This window comes from Canis lupus, chromosome 17 (genome assembly GCF_011100685.1).
Source record: "Canis lupus familiaris isolate Mischka breed German Shepherd chromosome 17, alternate assembly UU_Cfam_GSD_1.0, whole genome shotgun sequence".
NCBI classification, from domain to species: Eukaryota; Metazoa; Chordata; class Mammalia; order Carnivora; family Canidae; genus Canis; species Canis lupus.
In genome coordinates this window covers 57,730,554-57,758,431 of record NC_049238.1, presented here as the reverse complement: position 1 = coordinate 57,758,431, position 27,878 = coordinate 57,730,554, and the positions used below count along the sequence as shown (strand labels likewise).

The 27,878-nt window shown below is 39.6% G+C and overlaps 1 protein-coding gene, 1 long non-coding RNA gene and 1 pseudogene across 15 annotated transcripts in view; 2 read left to right on the top strand and 1 right to left on the bottom strand.

The window, feature by feature from the left end:
* Positions 1-27,878, bottom strand: part of PDE4DIPP2 (phosphodiesterase 4D interacting protein) — a 224,251-nt gene that overhangs the window by 188,576 nt on the left and 7,797 nt on the right. The window lies entirely within an intron of this gene.
* LOC119863974 lies at positions 230-15,845 on the top strand. 2 transcript variants are annotated; one of them, XR_005372683.1, is made up of 3 exons: positions 230-290; positions 11,611-11,736; positions 15,564-15,845. It is a non-coding gene; the product is annotated as an uncharacterized LOC119863974 (long non-coding RNA). The 2 variants fall into 2 exon arrangements; XR_005372684.1 differs by lacking the exon at positions 15,564-15,845 and adding an exon at positions 13,216-13,812.
* LOC100683492 lies at positions 24,637-26,275 on the top strand (annotated as a pseudogene).

The following is a 27,878-nucleotide window of genomic DNA, read 5'->3' as shown; positions in this document are numbered from 1 at the left end:
GTATTTATATATTTATTAATCTAATGATTATATAATGCTAAATAATATCAAAGGAACTATAGTTTACTTAATAATATTTTGTTACTGCATAGGTACACTGTTTCTTTTTTTTTTAATTTTTTTTTTTTTTATGATAGTCACACAGAGAGAGAGAGAGGCAGAGACATAGGCAGAGGGAGAAGCAGGCTCCATGCACCGGGAGCCTGATGTGGGATTCGATCCCGGGTCTCCAGGATCGCGCCCTGGACCAAAGGCAGGCGCCAAACCGCTGCGCCACCCAGGGATCCCAGGTACACTGTTTCTAATATTACAATGCCTCTATCATTTTATTCCTTTGAATTATTTCCCTATGATAACTTCTTAAGGCATAGGGTTGTGAGGATAAAAGCACTTTCCAGGAATGGCTGGCTCAGTCAGTAAAGCATGTAACTCTTGATCTTGGGGTTGTAAGTTCAAGCCCTGCATTGGGTGTAGAAATTATTTTTAAAAGTAAAGTCTTTGGGGCACCTGGGTTGCTCAGTTGGTTGAGCATCTGACTCGGTTTTTCCTTGACTTGTGATCTCAGGGTCATGGGATCAAGTCCCCTCCTCCCCCATCCCTGGACTCTGTCTGGGTGGGGAGTCTGCTTAGGATTCTCTGTCCCTCTGCCTCTCCCATGCTCTCTCTTTCCCTCTCTCTAAAATAAATAAATAAATAAATCTTAAAAAAATAATGTAAAATGTTTAAAAAAGAAAAAGACTTTCTAATTTTATCACCTTACATAGCCTGAGCAACACTCGGTTTTATCATTTTAATTGTTCTCTTTAATAGATAAGAAATTATTTAAGTTATAATATATATATGCCTATGCCTATTTATATAGTATATAAATAATTAAATATCATCTTATTTTACTTTATGTTTCTTAAAATACTAACTAGTAAAATCCTATTTCATAGGCTTTCTTTTTTAAAATTTTTAAAAAGGATATTACTTATTTATTTGAGAGAAAGAGAGCATGACCATTGGGAAGAGGCAGAGGGAGAGGGAGAAGCAGACGCCCCACTGAGCAAGAAGCCCAACACAGGACTTGATCCCAGGACCCTGAAATCATGACCTGAGCCAGAGGCAGACACTTAATCGACTGAGCCACCCAGATGACCCTCTTTTTTTTTTTTTTTAAGATTTTCTTTATTTATTCATGAGAGACACAGAGAGAGAGAGAGAGAGAGAGAGGCAGAGAGGCAGAGACAGAAGCAGGCTCTATGCAGGGAGCCAGATGTGGGACTCAATCCCAGGTCTCCAGGATCACGCCCTGGACTGAAGGTGGCACTCAACCGCTGAGCCACCCGGGCTGCCCTCTCTCTCTCTCTCTCTTTTTTTTTTTTTAAAGTAGGCTCCATGCCCAGTGTGGAATCCAGTGCAGGCCTTGAACTCGTGACCCTGAGATCAAGACCTGAACTGAGATCAAGAGTCAGATGCTTAACTGACTGAGCCCCCCAAGAGCCCCTTTCATACACTTTCTTGCAAACCATTATCTCTAGTAGCTAGTCATCCTAAAATCCTGTTGTGCTGTCACTGTATTAGTCATATATTTGTTGCAACAGTGTTGTTTAATAAAGAATTCTCAATATTATACTCCTCACTCAAGGATCTGGGCTTCAGGTATGGATTGGTTGGGCCTGGGTTCAAGATGCTTCCAAGTAGCTCTCATGTCAGGAAGAAGCAGTGGCTACCTGGGGAATACTCTCATGGTAGATTGTAGGAGTATATGAGAGTTGGCACAGACTCTTAAAGTCTCCATTCAGAACCAGAACATTGCCCTTTCTGTGGTATTTCATTCCCCAAAGTAAGTTACATAGCCAAGTCCAAAGTCATTGGTGCAGAAAAGTACACTCTGCCCACAGACTGCAGAAGGGGTGAGTAGGTGTCTAAGGACAATGCAATTTACAATCTGCCAGTTCCTGAATGCTGTACTTTCTGGCTTTTTGTTAAACTTTTGTCCTGGTGGATACATGCTAACTTTACCTTTTTCCATCCCATTTTAAAGTTAGATGTGGCTTTTGGTCAATGAAATGTAACTGGTTTGGCCACTGAAATGTGAAAAGGAAGTCTCATGTGGCCACTTCTGGGTAGAACGTAGAATTTTTATGAGCCGGTACATGATTTGCCACTGTCAGTTTCCGCTGTTGTATTGATTTTTGAAGATCAGTACATGTTAAGATGAAGCTTCCATCCACTTGGGTCTCTGAGTGACTCTGATGATCAAAGTGTTCCTACTGGCCTAAATTAAACGTGTGGAATGACCAAGAAATACATTTTTGTTGTATTAAGTTACTGAAATTTGGAAATTATTTACTACTGCAGCATAGCCTGGCCTATCTTGACACATCTTTTACTCCCATTCTGAGTAAGAGAAGACTATAGATCCCATGAATCATTATGTAAAAAGTAACACATCTTCCTCTTTGTGTATCTCTCCCTGGTTTCTGATTCAGAACTCAAAGAATCTAGGTAGGTAATGTCAATAAATTAAAGCAGTTGTAAATGAAATTACTTATGTTATTCTTTCTTGGGTACATTGCTCTTGAACTGGTTGATGGATTGTGCTTCAGGAAATGTTTGCATTGATGAGAAAAGACAAAAAATAGGGAAGTATTTTTTTTTTATACTAAGCTCAGAATATTCTAGTGGTACTTTTACATTCCATTCATTTTTTAAAAATTCCTTTCCTCTTTCTTCTTCTCCTCCCCAGCTTGATGCTTGGTAAAAAGGACTATTGATTGTGATATAAATTACTGCATGAACCATAAGGCAACAATAAAAAGAAACATGTCTAACATACTGTTGCCAGATTCTGTTCTAAAAGTGCTAAGGGTACTGACTCCTTTCATTCTCACAAAAACATGATGAGGTGGGCTCTAGTTATCTGTTTTGTAAATGACTAACATGGAGCCTGGGGAGATGAAGTATATTGCCTAAATTCACAAAGCTGAGATTTAAAAGTTTAGCTCCAGAATGTCATGCCTAACCATTCAAGACGCGCACTCCTTCCCTAACTCTCACCTCACATTCACTGAGACTTAGATAAGAGGACAATGTGTATGTAACTCTTACTCCACTATCACTGCAGTTGATTCAGTGGACTTGGTTAATCAGTAGATTCCTCTTCTGTCCCCCACACTATGTCCCTCTCTCTAACCTTGGGTGTTTTGTTGTTGTTGTTGTTGTGTTTTTTTTGTTTGTTTTGTTTTTGTTTTTTAATGTCCTTTCTAGACAGAGAGGAGTCATTCTGCAATCAAGGGTAAGAGAGAATTCTTTCCTTCTTCTTCCATTGAGAGATGGGATCTAATTCTCCTCCCTCTAGGTCTGCCTTAGAGACTTACTTGACTGATAGAATGCAGCGGTTAAGAGATGTTCTGGGACTGTTAAGGCTAAGTCATTAAGAAGCTTTGCATCTTCCATGCAAAATGCTCTGGACACTTGCTTTTGAAGTCCAGAGCTGCCAGATAAGAAACTCCCATGCTAGATAAACTATAGCCAGGGTGCAGGGGTGCAGGAGCACCTGGCTCTGGGGGGGCTGAAACAGACCAGGTTCAGCCGCTCACTGCTCACAAAATCCAAAGGCAGAGAAATGAGTGGTGGTGAAGCAAGAAATTCATTTCTGTGAGGTCAATATGGGGAAGACAGCAGACTTATGTTCAAACACTGTCTGCAAAGTACTAGAAATACTTCCAGGTGTATTTAAGGAAAAAGTGGGACAAAGGTTGGTGGGTGCATGCAGGTGGATAGTAAAGGCCAGGTCGATCATTGTCCTGGGGTCAGTCCCAGGGGCCTTGCTGGCTCAGGGCAGTCCTTTATGCTTGAGGGGGATAGTTTCAATGTCCGCCAGGGGATGCTTTGCGCGTAGGGTCTTTTACCTGAATTAAGGGGGAAGCTGGTAAGAAGAACTTAATTAATTAGAAAATACAAACCGAGGTCAGAATGGAAGTAGTTGACATCCTCTTTCAAAACTCTGTGGAGAGAGGCTCTAAGCCTCCACAGAGAGAGGGGAGGTATCTAGCTGAGCCCACCACCCAGCAGTTACCATAAAGGTGCCAGGCACATGAATGGAGCAATATTGGACCTTTTAGATCAGTCCCATCATCTGCTGGACCTAATTGAGCAGCACCAGCTGTGGCTCTATAGAGTAGATTTGCCCTGCTGAGTCATGCTAGGATTACTGATCTCCAAATCATAAGATAGAAGAGCACATCTTTTTGTGTTAAGCCATTAAGTTTTGCATTAGTTTCCTAAATAGTAGTTAATCGAACCAATTTGGTACCTGTGAATGGGTGTTGCTATAACAAAAACCTCAAACAAGTGGCCATGACTCTGAGACTTGGATGCAGCAGAACCTAGAAAGGTCTCAAGGAGACTATTAGTGAATGCTTTCAGGTATGGATAGAAAAAGGTGGATTAGGAAAAAAAAAAAAAAGAACTGTGTTGTTTTTAAGCAGAATTTAGGGGAACTATAGAGTTAGGACGTCCTTTTATTTATTTATTCACGAGATACACAGAGAGGGAGGCAGAGACATAGGCAGAAGGAGAAGTAGGCTCCCCATTGGGAGCAGGCATTTTGAGCCACCCAGGCATTCCATCCTCAACTTTTTAAGTGAACTGCACCAGCATGGACTGAAAGGGATTAAGGCAGTACAGAGTGAGAAGATGCTTTGGGATCCTCAACCTGCCAAGGAGAGCAAGCAAGCTGAGAAAGTTACCCAACTGAAAAAACAAGGACCATTTCTTATGGAAAAAGAAGAATGACTCAAAGAATTGGAACCAAAAACTCAAGAGGATTTTCAGATCAAGAGGGACTAACCTCAAGGAGGCATATCCCAGGAGCCTAATCTTCACCTGAACTTATTTATATGGGAAGATTCTGGACTTCTGAGCAGAAACAATAAATGTTATGAAACTTTTGGGGGCAGGATGCCTGGGTGGCTCAGTGGTTGAGCATCTGCCTTTGGCTCAGGTCATTATCCAGGGGTCCTGGGATTGAGTCCTGCATCAGGTTCCCTGCAGGGAGCCTGCTTCTCCCTCCGCCTATGTCTCTGCCTCTCTCTGTGTGTTTCTCATGAATAAATAGATAAAATCTTAAAAAAAAAAAAAAACTTTGGGGGGTTTTCGGAGAAAAGGAATTAGGCATGTGGTAATATTTGTGGCCAAAAGGTGCAAGGCTGTGGTGGATTAAGGATGGTTGAAAATTCTTTGCTACTCTCCCATAAACAGGTGGAGTCTAATTCTCCTCTCCTTGAATCTGAGATGGACTTAGTGAATTTTGCTTGACCAAGAGAATGAGGTGCTAGGTCACAAATTCCGACGGTGGGTAATAAGAAGTCTTGCAGTTTCCACCCAGACCTCTTGGTATCCTCAGCTGCCATCAAAGAAGTCTGACTACTATGAGGTGGGGCCCTGAGACCACATGTGAAACACCATCCAGCAGCCCCCATCATGGCATTGGGCATGACTCATAGTCTATGCTTGATGTGAGTGAAATTGTTCCGGGACCTCCAGAACAGCCTTCAGCTGAATACCACCAAGTGACATAGTCAGTGCCATGTGGCACAGACAAATCACCCAGCTGAAGCCTGTTCCAATTCCCAACCCAGAAAATCACAAGATATAATTAAACGGTTGTTGTTTTAAGCCATGAAGTTCTAAAGTACCTTGGTAATGCAGAAATAGACAGCTGAAATGATGCCTTAAAATGTGTATAACAATTCTGATACATCATTCATTTACTCATTCATTCAAAAAACACTGAGAACCATTGTGTATCAGGCACTATTCTATATACAAGGGACACAGCAGTAAAACAAACATACAGATAAACAGAAAAGACCTGTTTTCATGGAGTTTACAGTCTACTGGTATAGATACACAATAAACAAAGAATTATCTACAAAATGCTAGATGGCAGTAAGTGTGATGAAGAGAAACCAGGCAACGTTAAGAAGGCATCCCAGCAAGGCATCCTTCTCTTATAAAGGAGCAGGTGGGGCCTTAGAGAGACTGACAGGCTGGTAAAAAGCAGGTTCCCAGGTATAATAAAACTGGAGTTTCATGTGGTGAAAAACCATCCAACTGAGTTCATACATTTGAATCTGTGATCTATATTTGTTAGCGAAGCAGAGCAACCTAAATGGGCAGAACTGAGGCTTGGGTGGATGTGCCTGGTTTCCTAGACCATGCAAGTAACCTGGAGAAGACAGGCCATGTGTGTATGAATTGAAAGATCTGCCCTTCAGGCACTGGAATGGGGCAGGGGCCAGGGAGTGTGTGACTCTAGGACTATATGTGGTAGGCAACAGGACAGCTGTACCTCAGAGCATCAGGGATCTGAACTGCAGGCAGTTTATAGAGATTGGGAAGTAACCCTTAGGAGAAGTGGATATACTTGTGTGGGGTGGGGGGACTTTGAGAAACACTCCATTTCCCAAAGGAACAGGTGGGAGTTCAGAAGTAGCTAATGTTCGTGGGACTTAATTTATTCCCACGAGCTGACAAAACTCTGAGGCAATTTGGTTAGTTTAGTTCATTCGATTCAACATTATTAGTTCAACAAACATGAACAGAGCATATGCTAGACATTGTGCTATGTGTCTAAAATCTAGTGTGGGAAGTTAGGCAGGCATTCATCAAACAATAACACAAATCAGATTGTGCGAAGTGCCACAGTAATGGTACAAAGAGAAACTTGGTGCGGGGGGGGGGGGTGATTAATTAAATCTGCCTAGAGTAGGTTTCATAAGAAAGGTAGCATCTGAGTCCTGAAGGATGCTAATAATATAGAGTAGGTTTCATAAGAAAGGTAGCATCTGAGTCCTGAAGGATGCTAATAATACAAAACTTTATCGTATATTAGGATTGCAAAATACAGTGCTTTTATTTAAAAATTTAAATTTTCACTGGTAGAAGGAGAAATGCTCCCAGTCTTCCCTGACTGTTTGGGGTCCCCTTCATCTGGAAGAGCCTTGCAGCATTGCCCAATGTCACTAACAGGCATCATAACAGAGTATTTTAGATTCCTGGCTCTAGAATCCAGGAGCTTTTCAAATCTCCCCTCCTGCACCAATTTCCAACCCCGTGATTCTGACAAGTTAAAAACTGCTTTAGCTTCCTCATTTGTAAAAGAAGGTTAATGATAATAACTACCTAATAGGGTAGTTGTGAGAACAAAATGAGATAATAAATGTAAAGCGTTTAATTTTTGCCCAGCACATTTTAAGCATTTGATAAATCATAGCTATTTTTTTTATTAATGGTTGCATACCAGGCAGGATTCCAATCCCCTATGGATGTTGTGAATTTTAATTTCAGTTCTGCTCCAAGCTGCACTCTAGGGCTAGGCCAGTGACCCAGATTTTCTACTTCTCAGCTCTCTGATTTATCATATGAGACCAAAGCACTGACAAGGAAGCTGGATGAGCTGCTTCCCTCACTTCCTAGCTAGAGTTGGGGAGAGGGAGGAGTGGATATTTCCTCCATCTTGTATTCCTCCCTTTGTCTCCCAACCTTCTCCCCCTGTCTTGAGGGAAGTGTGTGTGTGTGTGTGTGTGTGTGTGTGTGTGTGTGTGTGTATTCAGACCCATCTCCTTTACTTGCCGCCCTTGTCTGTCAGCTGTAACGAAAACCACAAGGAAAGAAATTATGACCAAGCCTTCAGACAGCTGGTGGTAATTTACTCATACAATTCCCCCTCGTTTTTTCAACACCCACTATTTACATGTATCTAATGCTAGAGGAGGGGGAATTGCACAAGAAATGTGGTATGCAAATTTCTAGGAAGGGGGCTGGAATAGTAAGGAGAGACTTGTGTGAATAATTACATGGATATTTCTCCTTGCTTTGCACATAGATATTTGGCCTTAAAAATTAAAGCCATTGATATGAGGGTTAATAAAGAAATTTCTGGAACCAGAAACAATAGTAGAATAAATTTACAAATAGCTTCCAAGGCATTCATGACAATTGCACCATCACTAAAACGTGAGTCATTTTCGAGGAAAGGGACAAGCACTTCCAGTCCAAGGTCAGGGAGAGTGTATCAGGCAACCCAAACCACTTTAAAGACTCATAGAGATGATAACTAAGGGCAGGGCATGATCCTGGTTTAGAGCTTGGATTCAATTCTGAATTAGAAAACATTGCTTACGAGAAGGCATCCATATAGCTATGGTCTCTGCCTTTGTTTCTTGTAACATGCCACCTATTAGCTTATCCTCATATAATCCAAGATGGATTTCTCTGGATTTAAAATTCTGGCAGACACTGAGAATCCCTGGTATTCTGTTTCCTCTACAGATTGGACCTAAGGATACACAGAAATTATACATAAAGTTTTAAAAGTTCAGTGTTATAATTCATATGTATGTGTGTATATATTTTTTAATATATACTTAAGTATATGTAGATATATTTATTTAGAACATAAATCTGTTTTTTAAATCGCCATTTTTAAAAAAGATTTTATTTATTCATTCATGAGAGATACAAAGAGAGAGAGAGGCAGAGACACAGGCAGAGGGAGAAGCAGGCCCAATGCAGGGAGCCAGACGTGGGACTTGATCCCGGGTCTCCAGGGTCACACCCTGGGCTGAAGGCGGCGCTAAACCACTAAGCCAGGGTGGCAGCCCTTAAACCGCCATTTTGAAAAAAAACTAAAAAATCTAAACATATGGAAAAACTGCAAAAATAGTACAATGAAATCTCATAAATCCTTTAGTTGATTCACCAATTGCTAACATTTTGCCACATTTGTTTCCCTCTTTCTCTATACACACACACACACACACACACACTTAGTGTGTCACAGTGTGTTATTGATGAACCATTTGAAAGTAAGATGCAGACTCTTCACCCCTATATTTCAGGGTGCATCTCCTAAGAATGATAAAATTATTAAATTATTGTGATTATATAAAAGAATATCATCTCTCCCAGGTCCACTTTTGTCACTATTAAACAGAATCTAATATTTGCATCGCAGTTACTTAACAAATATCAGGAGCTATCCCTGGTAGATTTTTGGCTCAAATCTGCACAACTAATGAGTCTCATCAAAGTAATCACTCCCAGGACAAAGGCAAATGTACAAGAAAGATAAATTCCCTCTTCTACACTTAGAATTACTGGAAGCCAATTTCTTGTCAGTTTAGAACAGCTGTTTCGTCCTCTGTTCCAGCTGGCAAGGATTCATACATATTGACATGTAGTCTCAGAAAGCATCACACAATCAAGAAAAAATTTTAATGAGAAAGATTCCACATGTGCATATTCACTTTTGTCTTAATTTCTATTTTAGCGTATAAGAAGCCAAAATACTGTGGAGTTCAATATCAATGACAATCCTAAACAAAAAAATTAGCATATTTCACAGTCTTTCACCATCGCCAAGTTCAACAATTGCATTAAATACTCTTTTAATTAGATAAAAGTATCCCCATTTTAGGCTAGGTCTGTGATATAACAATAAGTACAGAAATACTAGTTAGCTGTAAATCAGAAGTTATAATATACAGAGAAAAATTATTGCATCCTGTATATGTTGGCTTTGGTAAGTTCTCAAGAGATGGAGGGAAAAGTCAAAGCCAGAAGATCCTGGTGCTGATGGACTGGTTCAAGCTTTTTTTTTTTTTTTTTTTTTTTTTAAGATTTACTTATTTAGGTATTATGCTGAGTGAAATAAATCAATAGGGAAAAGACAATTATCATATGGTTTCACTCGTAAGGGGAATATAAGAAATAGTGAAAGGGACCACAAAGGAAAGAAGGGAAAGAGTGGGAAAAATTAGAGAGGAAGACAAACCATGAAAGACTCCTAACTCTGGGAAACAAACAAAGGGTTGCAGAAGGAGAGGAGGATGGGGGGATGGGGTAACTAGGTGACAGACACTAAGGAGGGCACTTGATGGCATGAGCACTGGGTGTTATACTATATGCTGGCAAGTTGAATTTAAATAAAATATTTTTAAAAGATTTACTTATTTATTTCATTTTAGAGAGAGACAGAGAGAGAAAACAAAAGAGGGGAGGGGCAGAGAATCTCAAGTAGACTCTGCTGAGAGGGGAGCCCAACACAGGGCTCAATCCCAGGACCCTGAGATCATGACCTGAGCTGAAATCAAGAGTTGGATGCTTAACCAACTGAAACACCCAGGCACCCCATCAAGCTTTTGATTCAACTGTGAAGGTGTTCAAGACTGGACCTCCGGTAAGGAAAGAAGTGCACCACCTTACCTGTGGTGCAAAATTTGAGGGATGCCAAAGATTCAGCAATCAGGATAAGTGATATCTTAATGCAGTATTTTTCAAAAACAAAATCATTGAGAAAAAATCCATGATGATCAAAATATCAAGATGTTAAATAAAGGCAGGCTCTGCCTCTGCATTTGCAAGATCTTGGGAGTGAGTGCTTCCTTGCCCTCTGCTCAGGGCCCTGGTTTGTTCATCCTGGATGCCGTCACAAGAGCCAAACCTTTAGATGCTTCTCTACTGGTATCCTCTAGTGCTATGTTTTGCTGACCTTATTGGCAACAGCTCTCTCTGCATCATGAACTGCCCAGATCAGGTGGCACCTTTAAGATATCACAAGGCAGAAGTAACTCTCCAGCCTCCTCCCAGCCTCCTTCCCAAATAGTTGGAAGGCTCAAGGGCAAGTTCCTGTGATTTATAGGGCATTGGGGAGGTGGTAGAACAGTGTGGGGAGAGGAGATGGTGGGAGACGGTAAAAAGAACAATTTATCTTATGTATTGCTGCCAAAGCAATTTCACTAGAATGGAAATTTTAGGAACCTTCCCTCTTAAGAAAACCCTGAGCCTCAACTCTCTGAGGCATCTACATACTCAAGTCAAAAATGAAATCCACTTCACCTTTAGTCCCTCCATCTCTTGGACCATAGTTGGCTCTAGAAATCAAAGTAGCCATGCTACATCCTCCATGCACATTCTACTGAATTCAAGCTGCTAGGAAATTTCACCAGACTGGAGCCTCTCCTTTGGCAAGAGCTGCCTATCCACAAGACCATGAACCTAATCTTGTATCAGTGCAAACTATCTAGAGGTGCTCCTTGCTGACAGAACCTATCTTACAAAATCAGGCTCACAGATAAAGGTTGGTCCTTAGATGGATCATCAATGCTCCAGATACTCACAGTCACCAACACTACCCCATATGGTCTTACACCTGACCTGTTTCACTCATTTATGTTACCTACTAGGTTGTCTGCAGGTACCAGGCATTTTCATATCCCTTTAGGACTTGTCTTATTCCTGGTGATGGGGCACCCTAGGCCTGCCTTCTGCCTCTACTTAAATCTGTCTCACCGGACCAGTCTGCTTCTTTAATCTTGGGTCTTTTGTGCCACCCTTTGTGCCACTTTTTTCTAAAATCTACCCCCTGAACAGGACAGGGGAATCACAGCTCAGAACCTCAGCCTGAAGGGCTGAACCATTTTCTAGGCTCTTGACAGTCCCTTCATCTCAGGCCAGACTCTGCTTCCCGTTTTTTTTTACTGAAGTATAACAGCCCAGTTCAACCAAAAGTAGGGCCCCAGTTGTCTACCTCAGTTCCTGCTTCTTTATTTGCAGAGATTGGGCCCTTTTTCCAGTCTTCCTTGACATCCAATTTCTGCCTGGGAGATGTGGACAGACCAAGTCCTGAGATGATGGGGTAAAAGGAAGAGAGGTCCTGGGGGCCAGCCAAGACAGAAGGAGGTAAGATACACAAAAGTCTTAAAATATACAAATGGCTTTTAAGGTTTTCCTGGAGCAAGGAAAAGAGAAAAAAAGTTGTAGCCATTGAAGAGCTGATGCTCTTCAAGTTGAAGGCTGAGAAAAACTAGCCCCTGTGTCAAACTAGAAGAGTAAGAAGAAGGTATAAAATTTAGAGATGCACCAAAGTTCAGCACTGCCATTGAGCCAAAATCTGCCATTTGGCTTCAGTTTTAGAAAACTCAATAGCTGAATGCTTACTTCAAATGCTTTCTTACATCTCTGAACTTGTGCTTATGTGGATACCATAGTATCTGATGACCAGAGCATGCCACTAATACATATAGAATGTGCCACGTAGATTTTTGTTACTATCTGAACATTCATCTTCAAATACAGGCAAATTTTCTAGGTATAATTTGGAGTGAAAATGTCCTTATATGTTTTACATGTGGAAATTCTGTTAATCCTTTGAATTATAAAAGTTTAAGTATTACTTCAAGAGTGAAATAATGCAATAATGAAAAATAATTACGAAAGTTATTAATTTAAAAATCAGTAGTTATTAATTTTACTAATAACATAAGTAATGTTATAAATAGTATGTTAATGGGATATATGCCCCCAGTTTCTGGCTCTACCAAGCCGCAACCAGTATGAGGGCAGCTTTGCTAATTTATATTAAAAACATACTCTAATTTGGTGGCAAGTACTGTTACATGGTGGTACATAGGAGAGACAATGGATACACCAACGAGGATCTTTTCGCAAGCCAACTTTGCTAAACACATTGTGGTTAGAAACCATCACCGTAAACTGCATATACAAGGTGGTCTCCCAATAGGTTATCTAAGGCAGAGCCTTTCAACCAGTGTACCTCTTGTGCTGCAAACAGTTTACACTGTCCAGACACTGTTCTCCTCAACCCTTGCGGCATGCAAGAAGATAGCTGGAACCAGTCACTGTTGACCATATCTTTCAGGGATGCTTGGAGGGGTGATTGAGGAAGTAGAATCTGATGTTTTTTGTTCTGTAGATACAGATGGAAACAACATGGCATAGTCTTTGGCCTCAGCTCTGATTCCATTTATCCTTTCTTTTTTGTGCTTGATCTATACTAGCCTCATTTCAAAAGGAAGGAAGGGAGCCAATCCTGTTGTTCCTCGAATTTCCAGGCATTTCTGTAATGGATGTAGACTGTGGTAGGCAGTCTCTAAGGTAGCCCCCAATGATCCCTGGTAATTCACTCTTGGTACCAGAACGAGACTTACTATAAGGGATTGGCTCATGCAATTATGGAGGCTGGGAAGTCCCACTATCTGCTGTCTAGAAGCTGGAGACCCAGGAAAGCTGATGTTGTTTCCAGAACCAGAAGGCCCATGGTATAAATCCCAGTCTGAGGTTAGAAGACTAATGTGTCAACTCATGTGCCCAGGCAGGGGGAGCAAATTCTCCCTTCCTCTGTCTTTTTGTTCTATTTAGGATCTCAAGGAATTCAATGGTGCCCATCTACAGTGGGGAGAGCAATTTGCCTTCCTCAGTCTGCCAATTCCAACTGCTAATCTCATCTGGAAACACCCTCACTGACTCACCCAGAAATAATTTTTCACCAAATATCTGGAGACCCTGTGATCCAGTCAAGTTGACACATACAATTCACCATTACAGTCACTAAGTTTTGGAATAATTTGCAATGCAGCAATAGACGACTGATTCATAAGGCTCCTAAACTTTCCCTCAATCCAAGGTGATGCTGTATAGTTAAAGACTTAGCTCTTTCATTCAAAAAGAAGCTATTATTCTCTTTGCAGTTAAGAAAAATAATTTAGAACATTTATTTAAGTCTACACAGTAGGACCTAGATTTATGGTGACAATTAAAGGACCAAATAAATAGTACTTTTGTAAGACCATTCTGTATAATACATTGCTTAAGAGTTCTCTTTCCAGAATGTGCTTTTAATTACTACCAAGAATATTTTTTTCTTTTAGAAGATATGTGCAATCCACGAAAACCTTTGTTTTTAAAAAATATTTATTTATTTGTTTGTTTATTTGAGAAAGAGACAGAGAGTGAGCACACATGTACACATAAGCAGGGGGTAGGCAGGGAGGGGCAGAGGGAGAGGAAAAGGCAGACTTGCCACTCAGCAGGGATCCTGATGCCAAGGCTGGATCCTAGGACCCCGAGATCATGACCTGAAGGCAGATGCTTCACCAACTGAGTCACCCAGGTGCCCCCATGAAAACCTTTCTTGTTGAAATTAATAAAGCTATTTAGTTGGAGATTCCAAAGTCAAGATATGCATAGAAAGAAGGCAAAAAGATGTTATAGATTTAAATACTTTGGAAACAAGAAAGATGCTAAAATATTTATAAATAGTATAAAATAGTATAAAATACTATTTCTGTTTGTACACTAAGATCATTTGTTCATATTGACATTTCTTGGTTCCACTTTCTCTGAGCTAATGTTGCACAGTTGAATGTGAGTGTGTGATAAGCACACACACACAGAGTGGACAAAATCGCCCCATTCTGTGAATTCATGTGTTTATTGTTCTGGGCAGTGAGCCCAGCTTGTTTTAAGTATTTGTTATTTGAACAGTGCTCCAGATTCTGCTTTGAAATGTACAATTCACCCATTTTTATTGATTTGAATATGGAACTATTTGATGTTTTTCTGATAGATTTTCAGTCACATCCAGGTATGCCTCTTTTTGTTTTAAACAGGTCATTCATTTTTCCGTGCTTTCAGGACTTAGACTGTATGAATTAGAAAAAAAAAAACCTCAACAACAAAAAAAAAAAAAGCAAGCAAACCCTCCCAAGGTCAAATTTTTTTTTTTTTTTTTTAAAGATTTTATTTATTTATTCATGATAGTCACAGAGAGAGAGAGAGGCAGAGACACAGGCAGAGGGAGAAGCAGGCTCCATGCACCGGGAGCCCGATGTGGGATTCGATCCCGGGTCTCCAGGATCGCGCCCTGGGCCAAAGGCAGGCGCCAAACCGCTGCGCCACCCAGGGATCCCCCAAGGTCAAATTTTGATAATGGAGCTTATTATATTAAAATAAATGACATTTTACACTTGTTATGCTAATTTGGAGACCAGACCATATTTGTCAAAGCTCTATCACAGGCTTTTTGTTCTTGTTTTAGTTTGTTTTCTAAGGAAAAGAAAATCTAGGGCCATTGAAAAGAAATATTTTAAAAGCAAGATGGACAAAAATAATTACTCCAATGCACATGAAACACAGATTTAGCACCTGCCAATTAAGCACCACTTCTACCATTTTGTAACTGTGATATGGTGCCACATTATTTAACTTTTCTATAAAAAGGAAAATAATATCTTTCTCACAGAATTGCAGTGAGGATCAAATGACATTATGTTAATAAATTGCTTAAGATATGGCTTGGTATGTAGCAAGTGCTCAGTAAAAACTATTAATGATGCAAATTATAAATGCAATCATCATAACAATGATACTGCTGCTGCCATAAATGTTGCTGATCAAAATCTAAATTACGGAATTTTGTGAGATCTAGCACAAACACTTTATTTATGGGGCTCTCCATCTGGTCATCATATGCAACCCTCTGTGAAGGTGTTTTTTATATTATCCAGGGTCCCCTCCATTGGAGAGACCTCCAGCCCTGTCCCATATCACCTAACCACCACCACCCCCATAATGAGTCGGAAAAAACTTCAACTACGGTTAAGCAGAAAACTTCAACCCAAGGTTTCAAATATAGCTTAATACAAAGACTCCAACAGTGAAGTTATCTTTCTCATCTCAGTCATTTTCTGTTCTGATTTTATTTTCAGCATCTTCAATGCAGTGAATTATCTGCCAGGAGGCCCTACAGAAATTCTCTGAGGCTTGCATGCATTAGAAGAGAGGCTGCCTCTTTCAGGAGGCCCCTGAAGAAATCTGTTTGAGTCAAGTGCCTATCCCTGAACTAATTCCTGAGGGCATGGTGAAAAATTAATCTTTTTTTCCCCATTAACATGAAAAAAATCTTTTGTTTAAATAGACTTAATTTTCTTAGAGAAATTTTAGGTTTAAATACTTTTTATGAAAAGGGCCTCTGATACCTCCTCATCTAATTCACCATCAAATTCTGTTGGCTCTACCTCCTGTGTGTGTATATATTTTAAAGATTTTGTTTATTTTTGTGCACATGAGAGAGAAAGAGAGAGGGAGGGGGAGAGGGATAGCGTGTGTGCATACATGCACTCTTGGGCTCAAGCAGGAGCATGAGTTGGGGGAGGGGCAAAGGGAGAAGCAGATTCCCTGCTGAGCAGGGAGCCCAATGTGGGACTCTATCCCAGGACCCCTATATCATGACCTGAGCCAAAGGCACACACTTAACCGACTGAGCCACCCAGGTGCCCTTCCAAAATATATTTTGACTCCATTCACTTCTTACCAGCCTGACTGCTACCACCACAATATGAATAACCACTATCTCATATCTGGTCTACTTACTGTAACAGTCTCCAAAGCAGCCTCCTTTGCTTCCACTCTTGGCCTCCTAAAGTCTATTCTACAAAAGCAGAGTGATATTTTAAAACATTTTCGAGATCATGTCATGCTAATGCTTCAACCCCTACATTGGTTTTCCAAAGCAAATCAAATTCTTACCACAGTCTACAAGATCTCAGCTCACCTCTTCTCTCATTTCCTGCCACTCTCCCTCTGTTCAGCATGCTCCTTCGGTCCTGGTCATCCTTCTGTTCCTCAAACACTCCAAGCTTATTCTGACTTTAGGGCTTGACAATTACAGTTCTCTCACAACCTGCTCGGTCCCTCTCTAATCAATGATTTTATTTTATTTTCCTTATAAACCTTATTAACATCAGAAATCACTTTATCATATATATATATATATATGCTGTGTATCTCCTCACCATTCCTACAACTTCATTAAACTTAAGCTTGTGAAGGTAGAGCCTTTATTCAATAATCCTACTCTTCATTCTATTGCAACACCCAGTATTATGGCCGGCATTCCATACATACTTTTTGAAAAGATGAATAAGCCAACTTTGGCTAAATTAAATTTTTTTTAAGGATAGCTGGAAGGGAAGACCCACAGAATCAAAGGAAGAGTTGAAGACTCAAAAGAATAGGCTCAGAAAGGGCAGAAGAAACAATAAGGAGCCAGGAAACACCTGGTTTCAACCATTTTTCTACTTTATGTGGCACCACCAAATATGTGCGATGTTTATGAAGACAGTCAGATTGTCCTAATGTGAGTCTCATCAGCATCATATAGCTGGGAGACCTTAATTGACCTTTCCTTTAATGAACAATGGGGAAAAAAGGTAATTTTCTAAAAGAAATGTAGGGTTTTTTTTTTTCATTTCTTTTTACTGAAGTGCAATTTGCTAACATATAGTATAACATCCAGTGCTCATCCCATCAAGTGCTCTCCTCAGTGCCTATCAACCGTCACCCCAACCTCCCACCCACCTCTCCTTCCCCAACCCTTTGTTCATTTCCCAGAGTTAGGAGTCTCTCATGGCTTGTCTCCCTCTCTAATTTTTCCCACCTTTCCCTTATAATCCCTTTCACTATTTCTTATATTCCACGTATGAGTGAAACCATATGATGATTGTCCTTCTCTGATTGACATATTTCACCCAGCATAATACCCTCCGGTTCCATCCACGTCAAAGCAAATGGTAAGTATTCATCCTTTCTGATGGCTAATATTCCATTGTATATATCGACCACATCTTCTTTATCTTTTCATCTGTCAAATGACATAGTGGCTCCTTCACAGTTTGGCTATTGTGGACTTTGCGGCTGTGAACATTGGGGTGCAGGTGTCTCAGCATTTGACTACATTTGTATCTTTGGGGTAAATACCCAGTAGTACAATTGCTGGGTCATAGGGTAGCTCTATTTTTAACTCTATGAGGAACCTCCACACAGTTTTCCAGAGGGACTGCACCATTTCACATTCCCACCAACAGTGCAAGAGGGTTCCCCTTTCTCCACATCCTCTCCAACACTCATTGTTTCCTGTCTTGTTAGTTTTCACCATTCTCATTGTGGTTTTGATTTGTATTTCCCTGATGGCAAATGATGCAGAGCATTTTCTTGTATGCTTGTTGGCCATGTCTATGTCTTCTTTGGTGAAATTTCTGTTCATGTCTTCTGCCTATTTCATGATTGATTTTTTTGTTTGTTTCTTGGGTGTTGAGTTTTGTAAGTTCTTTATAGATCTTGGATACTATCCCTTTACCTGATATGTCATTTGCAAATATCTCCTCCCATTCTGTAGGTTGTCTTTAGTTTTGTTGACTGTTTCTTTTGCTGTGCAAAAGCTTTTTATCCTGATTAAGTCCCAATAGTTCATTTTTGTTTCCCTTGCCTTCATAGATGTATCTTGCAAGAAGTTACTGTGGTCAAGATCAAAAAAGTTGTTGCCTATGTTCTCCTCTAGGATTTTGATGGATTCTTGTCTCACATTTAGATCTTTCATCCATTTTGAATTTATCTTTGTGTATGGTGTAAGAGAATGGTCTGGTTTCATTCTTCTGCATGTGGCTGTCCAATTTTATGAGCACCATTTATTGAAGAGACTGTCCTTTTTCCAGTGGATATTCTTTCCCACTTTGTTGAATATTATTAGTTGACCATAGAGTTGAGGGCCCATTTCTGGGTTCTCTATTCTATTCCTTGATCTATATTTCTGTTTCTGTGCCAGTACCATACCGTTTTGATGATCACAGCTTTGTAATATAGCTTGAAATCTGGCATTGTGATGCCACTGGCATTGGTTTTCTTTTTTAATATTCCTCTGGCTATTCAGGGTCTTTTTGGATTCCACACAAATCTTAAGATGATTTGTTCCAACTCTCTGAAGAAAGTCCATGGTATTTTGATAGGGATTGCATTAAATGTGTAAATTGCCCTGGGTAACATTGACATTTTCACAATATTTATTCTTCCAATCCATAAACATGGCATGTTTTTCCATTTCTTTGTGTCTTCCTCAATTTCTTTCAGAAGTGTTCTGTGGTTTTACAGATCCTTTCCCTCTTTGATTCTGTTTATTCCTAGGTATCTTATGGTTTGGGGTACAATTGTAAATGAGATTTATTCCTTAATTTCTCTCTCTTCAGTCTCACTGTTAGTGTATAGAAATACCACTGATTTTGTATCCTGCCACATTGCCAAATTGCTGTATGAGTTCTAGCAATCTTGGGGTGGAGTCTTTGGGGTTTTCTATAAACAGTATCATGTCATCAGAGGGAGAGTTTGACTTCTTCTTTGCCAATTCAAATGCTTTTTATTTCTTTTTGTTGCCTGATTGCTGAGGCTAGGACTTCTAGTACTATGTTGAATAACAGTGGTGAGAGTGGACAACCCTGTCATGTTCCTGATCTTACGGGAAAGGCTCTCAGTTTTTCCCCATAGATAATGATATTCGCTGTGGGCTTTTCATACATGGCCTTTAGGATGCTGAGGAATGTTTCCTCTATCCCTACACTTTAAAAGAGTTTTAATCAGAAATGGATGCTGTATTTTGTCAAATGCTTTCTCTGCATCTATTGGGAGGGTCATATGGTTCTTGTTTTTTCTCTTGTTGATGTGATCTATCACGTTGATTGTTTTATGAGTGTTGAACCACTCTTGCATCCCAGGGATAAATCCCACTTGGTCATGGTAAATAATATTCTTAATGTACTGTTGGATCCTATTGGCTAGTATCTTGGTGATTATTTTTGCATCCGAATTCATCAGAGATATTGGTCTATAATTCTCCTTTTTGGTGGGGTCTTTGTCTGGTTTTGGAATCATGGTAATACTGGCCTCATAAAAATAAAATGAGTGGGGAGTATTCCCTCCTTTTCTATACCTCGAAACAGCTTTAGTAGAATAGGTATTATTTCTTCTTTAAACGTTTGATAGAATTCCTTGGGGAAGCCATCTGGCCCTGGACTTTTGTGTCTTGGGAGGTTTTGATGACTGCTTCAAAATTAATCTGGTTATTGGCCTGTTCAGGATTTCTATTTCTTCCTGTTCCAGTTTTGGTAATTTGTGGTTTTCCAGAAATTCATCCATTTCTTCTAGATTACCTAGTTTGTTGGCATATAGCTGCTCATAATATATTTTTTAAATCATTTATAGGGATCTCTGGGTGGCTCAGCCTGCCTTCAGCCCAGGGCTTGATCCTGGAGTCCTGGGATCGATTCCCATATCGGGGTCCCTGCATGGAGCCTGCTTCTCTCTCTGCCTGTGTCTCTGCCTCTGTGTGTGTGTGTGTGTGTGTGTGTGTGTGTGTGTGTCATGAATAAATAAAATCCTTTTGGGGGGGGGAATAAATAAAATCTTTTAAAAAATCATTTAAATTTCCTTGGCACTGGTTGTGATCTCTCCTCTTTCATTTGTGGTTTTATTAATTTGAGTCTTTTTTTTTTAATAAGGCTGGCTAGGGGTTTATCTATCTTAATTCTTTCAAAGAACCAACTCCTGGTTTTGTTGATCTGTTCTACAGTTCTTCTGGTCTTTATTTCATTGAGTTCTGCTCGATCCTTTATTATCTTTCTTCTGCTTGGTATAGGTTTCACTTGATTTTCTCTCTCCAATTCCTTTAGGTGTAAGGTTAGCTCATGTATTTGAGTTTTTTCCAATTTTTTGAGGGAGGCTTGTATTGCGATGTATTTCCCTCTTAGGACTGCTTTTGCTGTATCCCAAAGATTTTGAATGGTTTATCTTCATTTTCATTAGCTTCCATGAATCTTTTTATTTTTTTATTTTTTTTTTAATTTTTTATTTATTTATGATAGTCACAGAGAGAGAGAGAGGCAGAGACACAGGCAGAGGGAGAAGCAGGCTCCATGCACCGGGAGCCCGACGTGGGATTCGATCCCGGGTCTCCAGGATCGCGCCCTGGGCCAAAGGCAGGCGCCAAACCGCTGCGCCACCCAGGGATCCCCATGAATCTTTTTAATTCTTCTCTAATTTCCTGGTTGATCCATTCATCTTTTAGTAGTTTGCTCTTTAACCTCCACGTGTTTGAGTTTCTTCCAAATTTCTTCTTGAGATTGAGTTCTAGTTTCAAAGTACTGCAGTCTCAAAATATGCAGGGGACAATCCCAATCTTTTGGTATTGGTTGAGACCTGATTTCTGACCCAGTATGTGGTCTATTCTGGAGAAAGTTCCATGTACCCTTGAGAAGAATGTGTATTCAATTGCATTTGGATGGAAAGTTCCATATATATCTATGAAATCTCTTTGGCCCAGTGTATCATTTAAAGGCCCTTGTTTATTTGGTGATGTTCTGCTTAGAAGATCTTCATTTGCTAAAAGTACCATGTTGAAGTCTTCTACTATTAGTGTATTATTATCTAAGTATGTCTTTACTTTGGTTATTAATTGATTGATATACTTGGCAGCTCCCACATTAGGGGCATAAATATTCATGATTGTTAAAGCTTCCTGTTGGATAGACCCTTTAAGTATGATATAGTGTCTCTCTTCATCTCTTACTACAGTCTTTGGCATAAACCTTAATTTATCTGATATGAGGATTGCTACCCTAGCTTTCTTTCAAGGACCATTTGAATGGTAAATGGTTCTCTATCCCTTCATTTTCAGGCTGGAGGTGTCCTTAGGTCTAAAATGAGTCTTTTGGAGACAGCAAATAGGTGGGTCTTGCTTGTTTATCAATTCCAGTACCCTGCATCTTTTGATGGGCTCATTTAGCCCATGCACATTCAGAGTAACTATTGAAAGATATGAATTTAGTGTCATCATATTACCTATTCAGTCTCTGTTTTTGTGGATTGTTTCTTTGGGTTTCCTCTTTCTTTACAGGTCCCCCTTAATATTGCTTACAGAACCAGTATGGTAGTCACATATTCTTTCAGTTTCTACCTATCCTGAAAGCTCCTTATCTCTCCTTCTATTCTGAATGACAGCCTTGCTGGATAAAGTATTTTTGGCTGCATGTTTTTCTCATTTAGTACCCTGCATACATCACACCAGCCCTCTCTGGCCTGCCAGGTCTCTGTGGAGAAGTCTGCTGTTAATCTGATATTTCTCCCCATATAAGTTAAGAGTCTCTTGTCTCGAGCTGCTTTAAGAATTTTCTCTTCATCTTTGAAATTTGCAAGTTTCACTATTAAATGTCAAGGTGTTGAATGGTTTTTATTGATTTTGGGGGGGGCATCCTCTCTATCTCTTGGTTCTGAATGCCTGTTTCCTTCCACAGATTTGGGAAGTTCTCAGCTATGACTTGTTCAAATACACTTTATAGTCCTTTCTCCCTCTCAGCCTCTTCTGGAATCCCAATTAGATGTATATTCTTCCTTCTCAAGCTATTATTTATTTCCCCAAGCCTTTCTTCGTGGACTCTTAATTGTTTTTTCTCTTTTTTCCTCAGCTTCCTTCCTTACCATCAACTTGTCTTCTTTGTCACTCATTCTCTTTTCCACCTCATTAACCCTAACAGTTAGAACATCCAGTTTGGATTGCATTTCATTTAACCTATTTTTAATTTCAGCCTGATTAGATCTCAATTCTGCAATAATGAAGTCTCTAGAGTCCTTTATGCTTTTTTTCCAGAGCCACCAGTAGCTCCATAGTTGTACTTCTGAATTGAATTTCTGACATCATATTTAAATCCAAATCCTGTAACTCTGTGGCAGAGAGTACTGATACCATTTCATTCTTTTGTGGTGAACTCTTCCTTCTAGTCTTTTTGCCCAATGCAGAATGGCTGTATGAGCGGCCTGAGTCAAGAATATCAACCACAAACTAAGTAAAATACACCCTGGATGATTCTGAAGAGGTCAGAAACCAGAAAATTAAAGAAAAATAAGAATAGAAAAAAATAAAACAAAAGGACCACTGTGGTGAAAAACAAATTTAAAAACAAAGTAGTAAAAATAAAAATCCAAAAACAAAGAAGAAAAAAGAAAAAGAAAAAAAAAAGAGTAGAGAATAGAGGGAAAAAAGGGGGGCGGATAATGGTGGCGAGGAAGTGGTAGTGGAGAGAGAATGTAGTCTACCTAAGGTGTCCTAGTGGGTGATCCTTTTTATTTTGAGTGTATTTTGTTATGTGTGTTAGAAGATGTTCAATCCCAAATTTATATAAACCAGCAATACTTCTATAAAGCCCCAACATTAAAAAAAAAAATAAAAAATAAAAAAAAATAAAGCCCCAACATTGACCACAAAAACATAAACAAAATAAAAGAGGGGGGCAGAATGGGACAGAAGAGAATATAATCTCACAGAATGAGCCAACATGGTGTTCCACTTGGTTCTGGGTGTATGTTGGTCATGTTTTAGAAGGTACGAAGTTCCATTGTAAAACAAAACGAGGCAAAAACAAAAAACAAACACCCATATTTCATATATCTACCAAAATTGAATTGAATACATTGATGGGAATCCAAAAGTGAAAAATATATCTAAGACATGTAATTGTGAAAATATGAAAGTCAAAAAGGAAAAAACTTAAAAATGAAGAGCTGGTAAAATATTGTAGTTTAGGTGGGAAAAGAGAAAAAATATTGGACATTTTTAGTCTGATATAAAAACGAGTCATAATGGAAAAAAAAAAAAAGGACCCTGTAGTTCTATATACTATTTTCCCTCAGTCCTGGAGCTTTCCAGTGCTCCTTTGTCAGTAAACTTGCTCTTCCCTTGTTTTTCCAGCAGTTCTTCTGGGGGAGGGGTCTGCTGTGCTGATTCTCAGGTGCCTTTGCAGAGATGTCCCACCCCTGGACAGGTGCTGGGCTCAGTATGAGCTGTTCATCCTGTGAGGCTTTTGTTCCCTGGCAGTCCTGCCTCTCCCAGGCACAAGGTGAAACAAAGAGGAAAAACTACAATGGTGGCAGCCAGGTTTCCAGCTCTAGAATGGAGCTCCCTCGAGTAACTAACCACAGTCTCCCAGTCCGCACTGGCCTAGATGCTCCTGGGGGCAGGTGTGGGTGCACAGCTTGCAGGGCGCCTGGAGGTAGGAGAATTCTTGCTTTACTGTGCCGTCCCCTCTTCCTCCTGTACCAGGGGGAATGCCTGATCTCTGACTTTGTTTTATTGGGTGCCTTGGGATCTGGGGCCCTGTGCCACTGGACCCGTGCTCCCGGGGACTGCCTCTCCTGAAGGGAATGGGATACAGCCACCTCCTTCTGGACCTGGTCCACCTAACTGACTGGCTTCTCCCAAATGCCCTGGAGGAATGCGGGGCTCCAGCCTTTTACCGATATCTGACTGCAGTTTGCAGTGAGCTTTCCCCCGGGCCCCCCTCCACTTATAGTTACTCAGGAATCTTAAGCCTTCACTGTCCCTCCTGCGATTCTGCCCGATTTCCTTGCTAAGCACTTTTCAGTCAGGGAAAACTCCGGTGTGGATTTTTAAAGTTCCCATTTCTCCGGGGCTGGGCTTTCTTGCTCTGGAGGCTTTTGCCACTCTGCTTTAGCCCGGCTACTCACAGTTTCCCTTCCCCACTTTATTCTTTTTTTATTCATTTTTCACCTTCCTACCCTGTTAGAAGCAACAACTGTTCTCTTTGTAGCATTCCAGCTATTCTGTCTTTAAATCTCAGGTCGAATTTGTAGGTGTTCAGGATGTTTTGAGAGTTATCTAAGTAAGTTTGTGGGGCCAGGTGAGTTGAGTCCTGCTTTTCCACCATATTGCCACTTCCCCAGGAATGTAGGGGTTTTGTCCAAAAGAGGGAGAAATGAATGCTCCCACAGCCTCAATAAATAAATAAGCATTAACAAATCTCTACAATAATCCCTGACCTTGTCATCTACAAGATACCTACTTTATTCTACTATTAACTGATGCATGCACAAGAAATGTAAATATATTTTAATATATACCTAAGTCAAATAAAAGAGAAAGATACACCTATTAAAAATTTTACAGCACATTCAGAAGATATGCTCTAAATGTTTTCTCTCTCCTATGGCTCAGAAAAATTTCAGGTCAGAGATGGTTCTACAAGACAACTTTTGGATGTCCCAAACTGAAGTAATTCATTTCCCTGATACCTACTTCTCATACCATATTATCTATCTCAGTTAATGATATTATTACTTACTCCATAATTGACCTAGAAATTTAAGAGTAACTCTTGTTTTATCCTTCTTGATCAGCAAATCCTATCCCTTCTACTTCAGAAATTCTCAAGTTCATCCCTTCTTCACCTTCTCTACTACCAATGCCCAAGTTCAGGCCCTCATTACCTCTGACCCTAGCTTCTCAATGATCCCCTATATCTTCATTCAGCACACCTAACCCCATCTCCCATATGGTTGTCACACAGTTCTAAAGGAAAGATCTAAATATGACAGTTCCCTGCTTTAAAAGTTTCTATAGCATTACACTGCCTCCCTGCCTTATGTCTTGGTTGGAGTGACAGAACACCAAAGTCTCTCAGAATTATTTATAAATGAAATAGTTTTTTTTTGTTTTAGAAAGAGAGAGAGGTGTCACATGCATGAGCTCCATTGGGCCTAGAGGCACCAGCTACCTCATGGGGAGGCTGAGGCCGCAGCTTGAGGGAGGCTCTGTGTCTGGCAGAACTGGTGTGAAAGAAACAATCCTTCCCTGCCACCTGGATAATCAAGAGTTTTGGCTGGACCTTTGAGCACACACCAAGAAAGTGAGGAGCTGGAAGAAAAGCACAGACTATGGTGCTGAAATGGATTAATAAGGAACTTAGTGATTTGGACCATGACCCTCCAGCACAATGTTCTGCACATCCAGTTGGGGATGGTATGTTTCATTGGCAAACCACAATTATGGGACCTAATGAAAGTCCATGTCAAGATGCTGTATTCTTTCTGACAATTCATTTTTCTACAGGCAACCCCTTCAAACCACCTAAGGTCACATTTACGATAAGAATTTATCTTCCAAATATTAACAGTAATGGCATCATTTGTCTCAATATTCTAAGATCATAGTGGCCTCTGCTTTAACTTTTCTAAACTTCTTTTATCCATTTGTTCACTGCTATGTGACCCAAATGCAGATGAACTCCTAGTGCCAGAGACTGCATAAATCTATAAAACAGATAGATATAAGTACAACAGAAAAAAAAAGATATAAGTACAACAGAATATCTCAGGAATGGACTCAGAGCTATGCCATGTGATGCTAAGTTAAAATCAGAATAAATCTTATGACTCTGAGATCATGCCCTGAGCAGAAATCAAGAGTTGGAGGCTTAACCGACTGAGTTACACAGGTGCCCCTAAATGCAATAATTATTTTTAAATCCACGGTTCTTTAACCCTAGTGTATATGAGAAAACTCAGAGTATTTTTAAGGAATATGGATGCTAGGGCCTCAATCTAAAAGAATCTTGTTTAACTGGTCTGGAGTAGATACTGTACATCCATTTTTTAAATTTCCTCCCAATGCCAGGTAATTCTAATGTGGTCAGGGTTGAAAACTACTAATTTGAAAGATGGCTAGGGACACCTGGGTAGCTCAGTGGTTGAGTGTCTGCTTTGGCTCAGGGCGTGATCCCGGGATCCAGGATTGAGTCCCACATAGGGCTCCTTGTGTGGAGCCTGCTTCTCCCTCTGCCTGTGTCTCTGTCTCTCTCTCATTGTCTCTCATGAATAAATAAATAAATAAAATCTTAAAAAAAAAAAAAAAAGATGGCTAGAGAGGTACTTCTACTTCCAGACAGCATGATGTAGCAGGGTCCATATTTATTTTTCCTCACCTTTGACAGAAATAACTAAAAAATTAGACAAAATACATAAACAATTACTTTAAGGCCCTGGTTATCAGGCAACACATACAGTGATCCCTGAGACAAGAGAAACAAAATGAGCCCTTGTTTATTGCCTAAAGAGAGTTTACAAGTAGCAGTGGTAGAAGGAACCCAGGCAAAGCTTAGTTGTCTCCCAAAGTTGAGGAGATAAAGCTAGAAATTTGGGATGGCCAAGGCTGCTAGAGTGCATAGAGCAGAGTACCAGAAAGAAGAGTAAACTCCAGATATCTTGAATATTCATTTGAGTGATGATCAGCATATTTGTATGAGAAAACTAAGGGTAAGAATCAGAGGAAATGATCCTTCTATTCATACAAGGGTGGAAATAGTTTGTCTCTCTACTAACTAAAGTAAAAAAAAAAACCCTCGTAATTTACATAATTTTCATAAAAACTCATAAGTAAAGTATTCAGAAGGATATCACCCCTGTAGTAGGGAAAGTCAGTCCCTATATGAAATGTTGCTTTGGCTCTATCAAACAAAGATTAAAAACAATACCTGAAAGGATCAAATTGTTTCCAAATAAGTTAACTATGTCCCCAAATAAAGCTCAAGAATATTTATAGAAATATAATATTATCTAGCATCTAGCAAGTAAAATGTTCAATGTGTGACAGCTAATAAAATATTACAGGTATATAAAGAAGCCGGAAAATATTCAATACTGAGTATGGAGAGAAAAATTAATCACTCTAAGTATAACTAGAACCAACACAGATATTAGAATTAAAATATTTATTATAGCTTTCCATATGTTTAAGAAAGTAGAAAGATTGATCAGATTAGGTAACATACATTTTTTAAAGACAAATCAAACTTCTAGAGTTGAAAAAGCCAGTATCTGGATGAATAATGAACTGAATGGGATTACTATTAGATTAGACACTGCAGAAGATAAGGTTAGTCAACTTGAAGACACAGCAATAAAAATGATCCAAAATTAAACAGTGACAAGAGACTGGAAAAATGAAAAGAGAACAGCGTGTCAGTGATATATGGGAAAATTTCAATTGATACAATTTTTGGGTAATTGGAGTCCCCAAAGAAAATTAGGTAGAAGGGGCAACAAAGAATTTTTGAAGAAATAATAGCTTAAAATTATCCCAACTTTAATGAAAATTATAAGCATAGAGATCTAATAAGCTCAACAAAAAAATCAAAGCACACACACACACAAAGAAAATAACTGCATCAGACTTCATTATAACTAACTGCTTAAGATTAATGAAAAAGGGATGATCCTCAAGGCATTAAAGGGAAAACAGACCCATTTTATATAGAGAAACAAAGATAATGAGAGCAGAATTCTCATTAGAAAAATTGCAAGCTAAAAAACAGCATAGCAACATCTTTAAAGTACTGGAAGAAACAAAAACA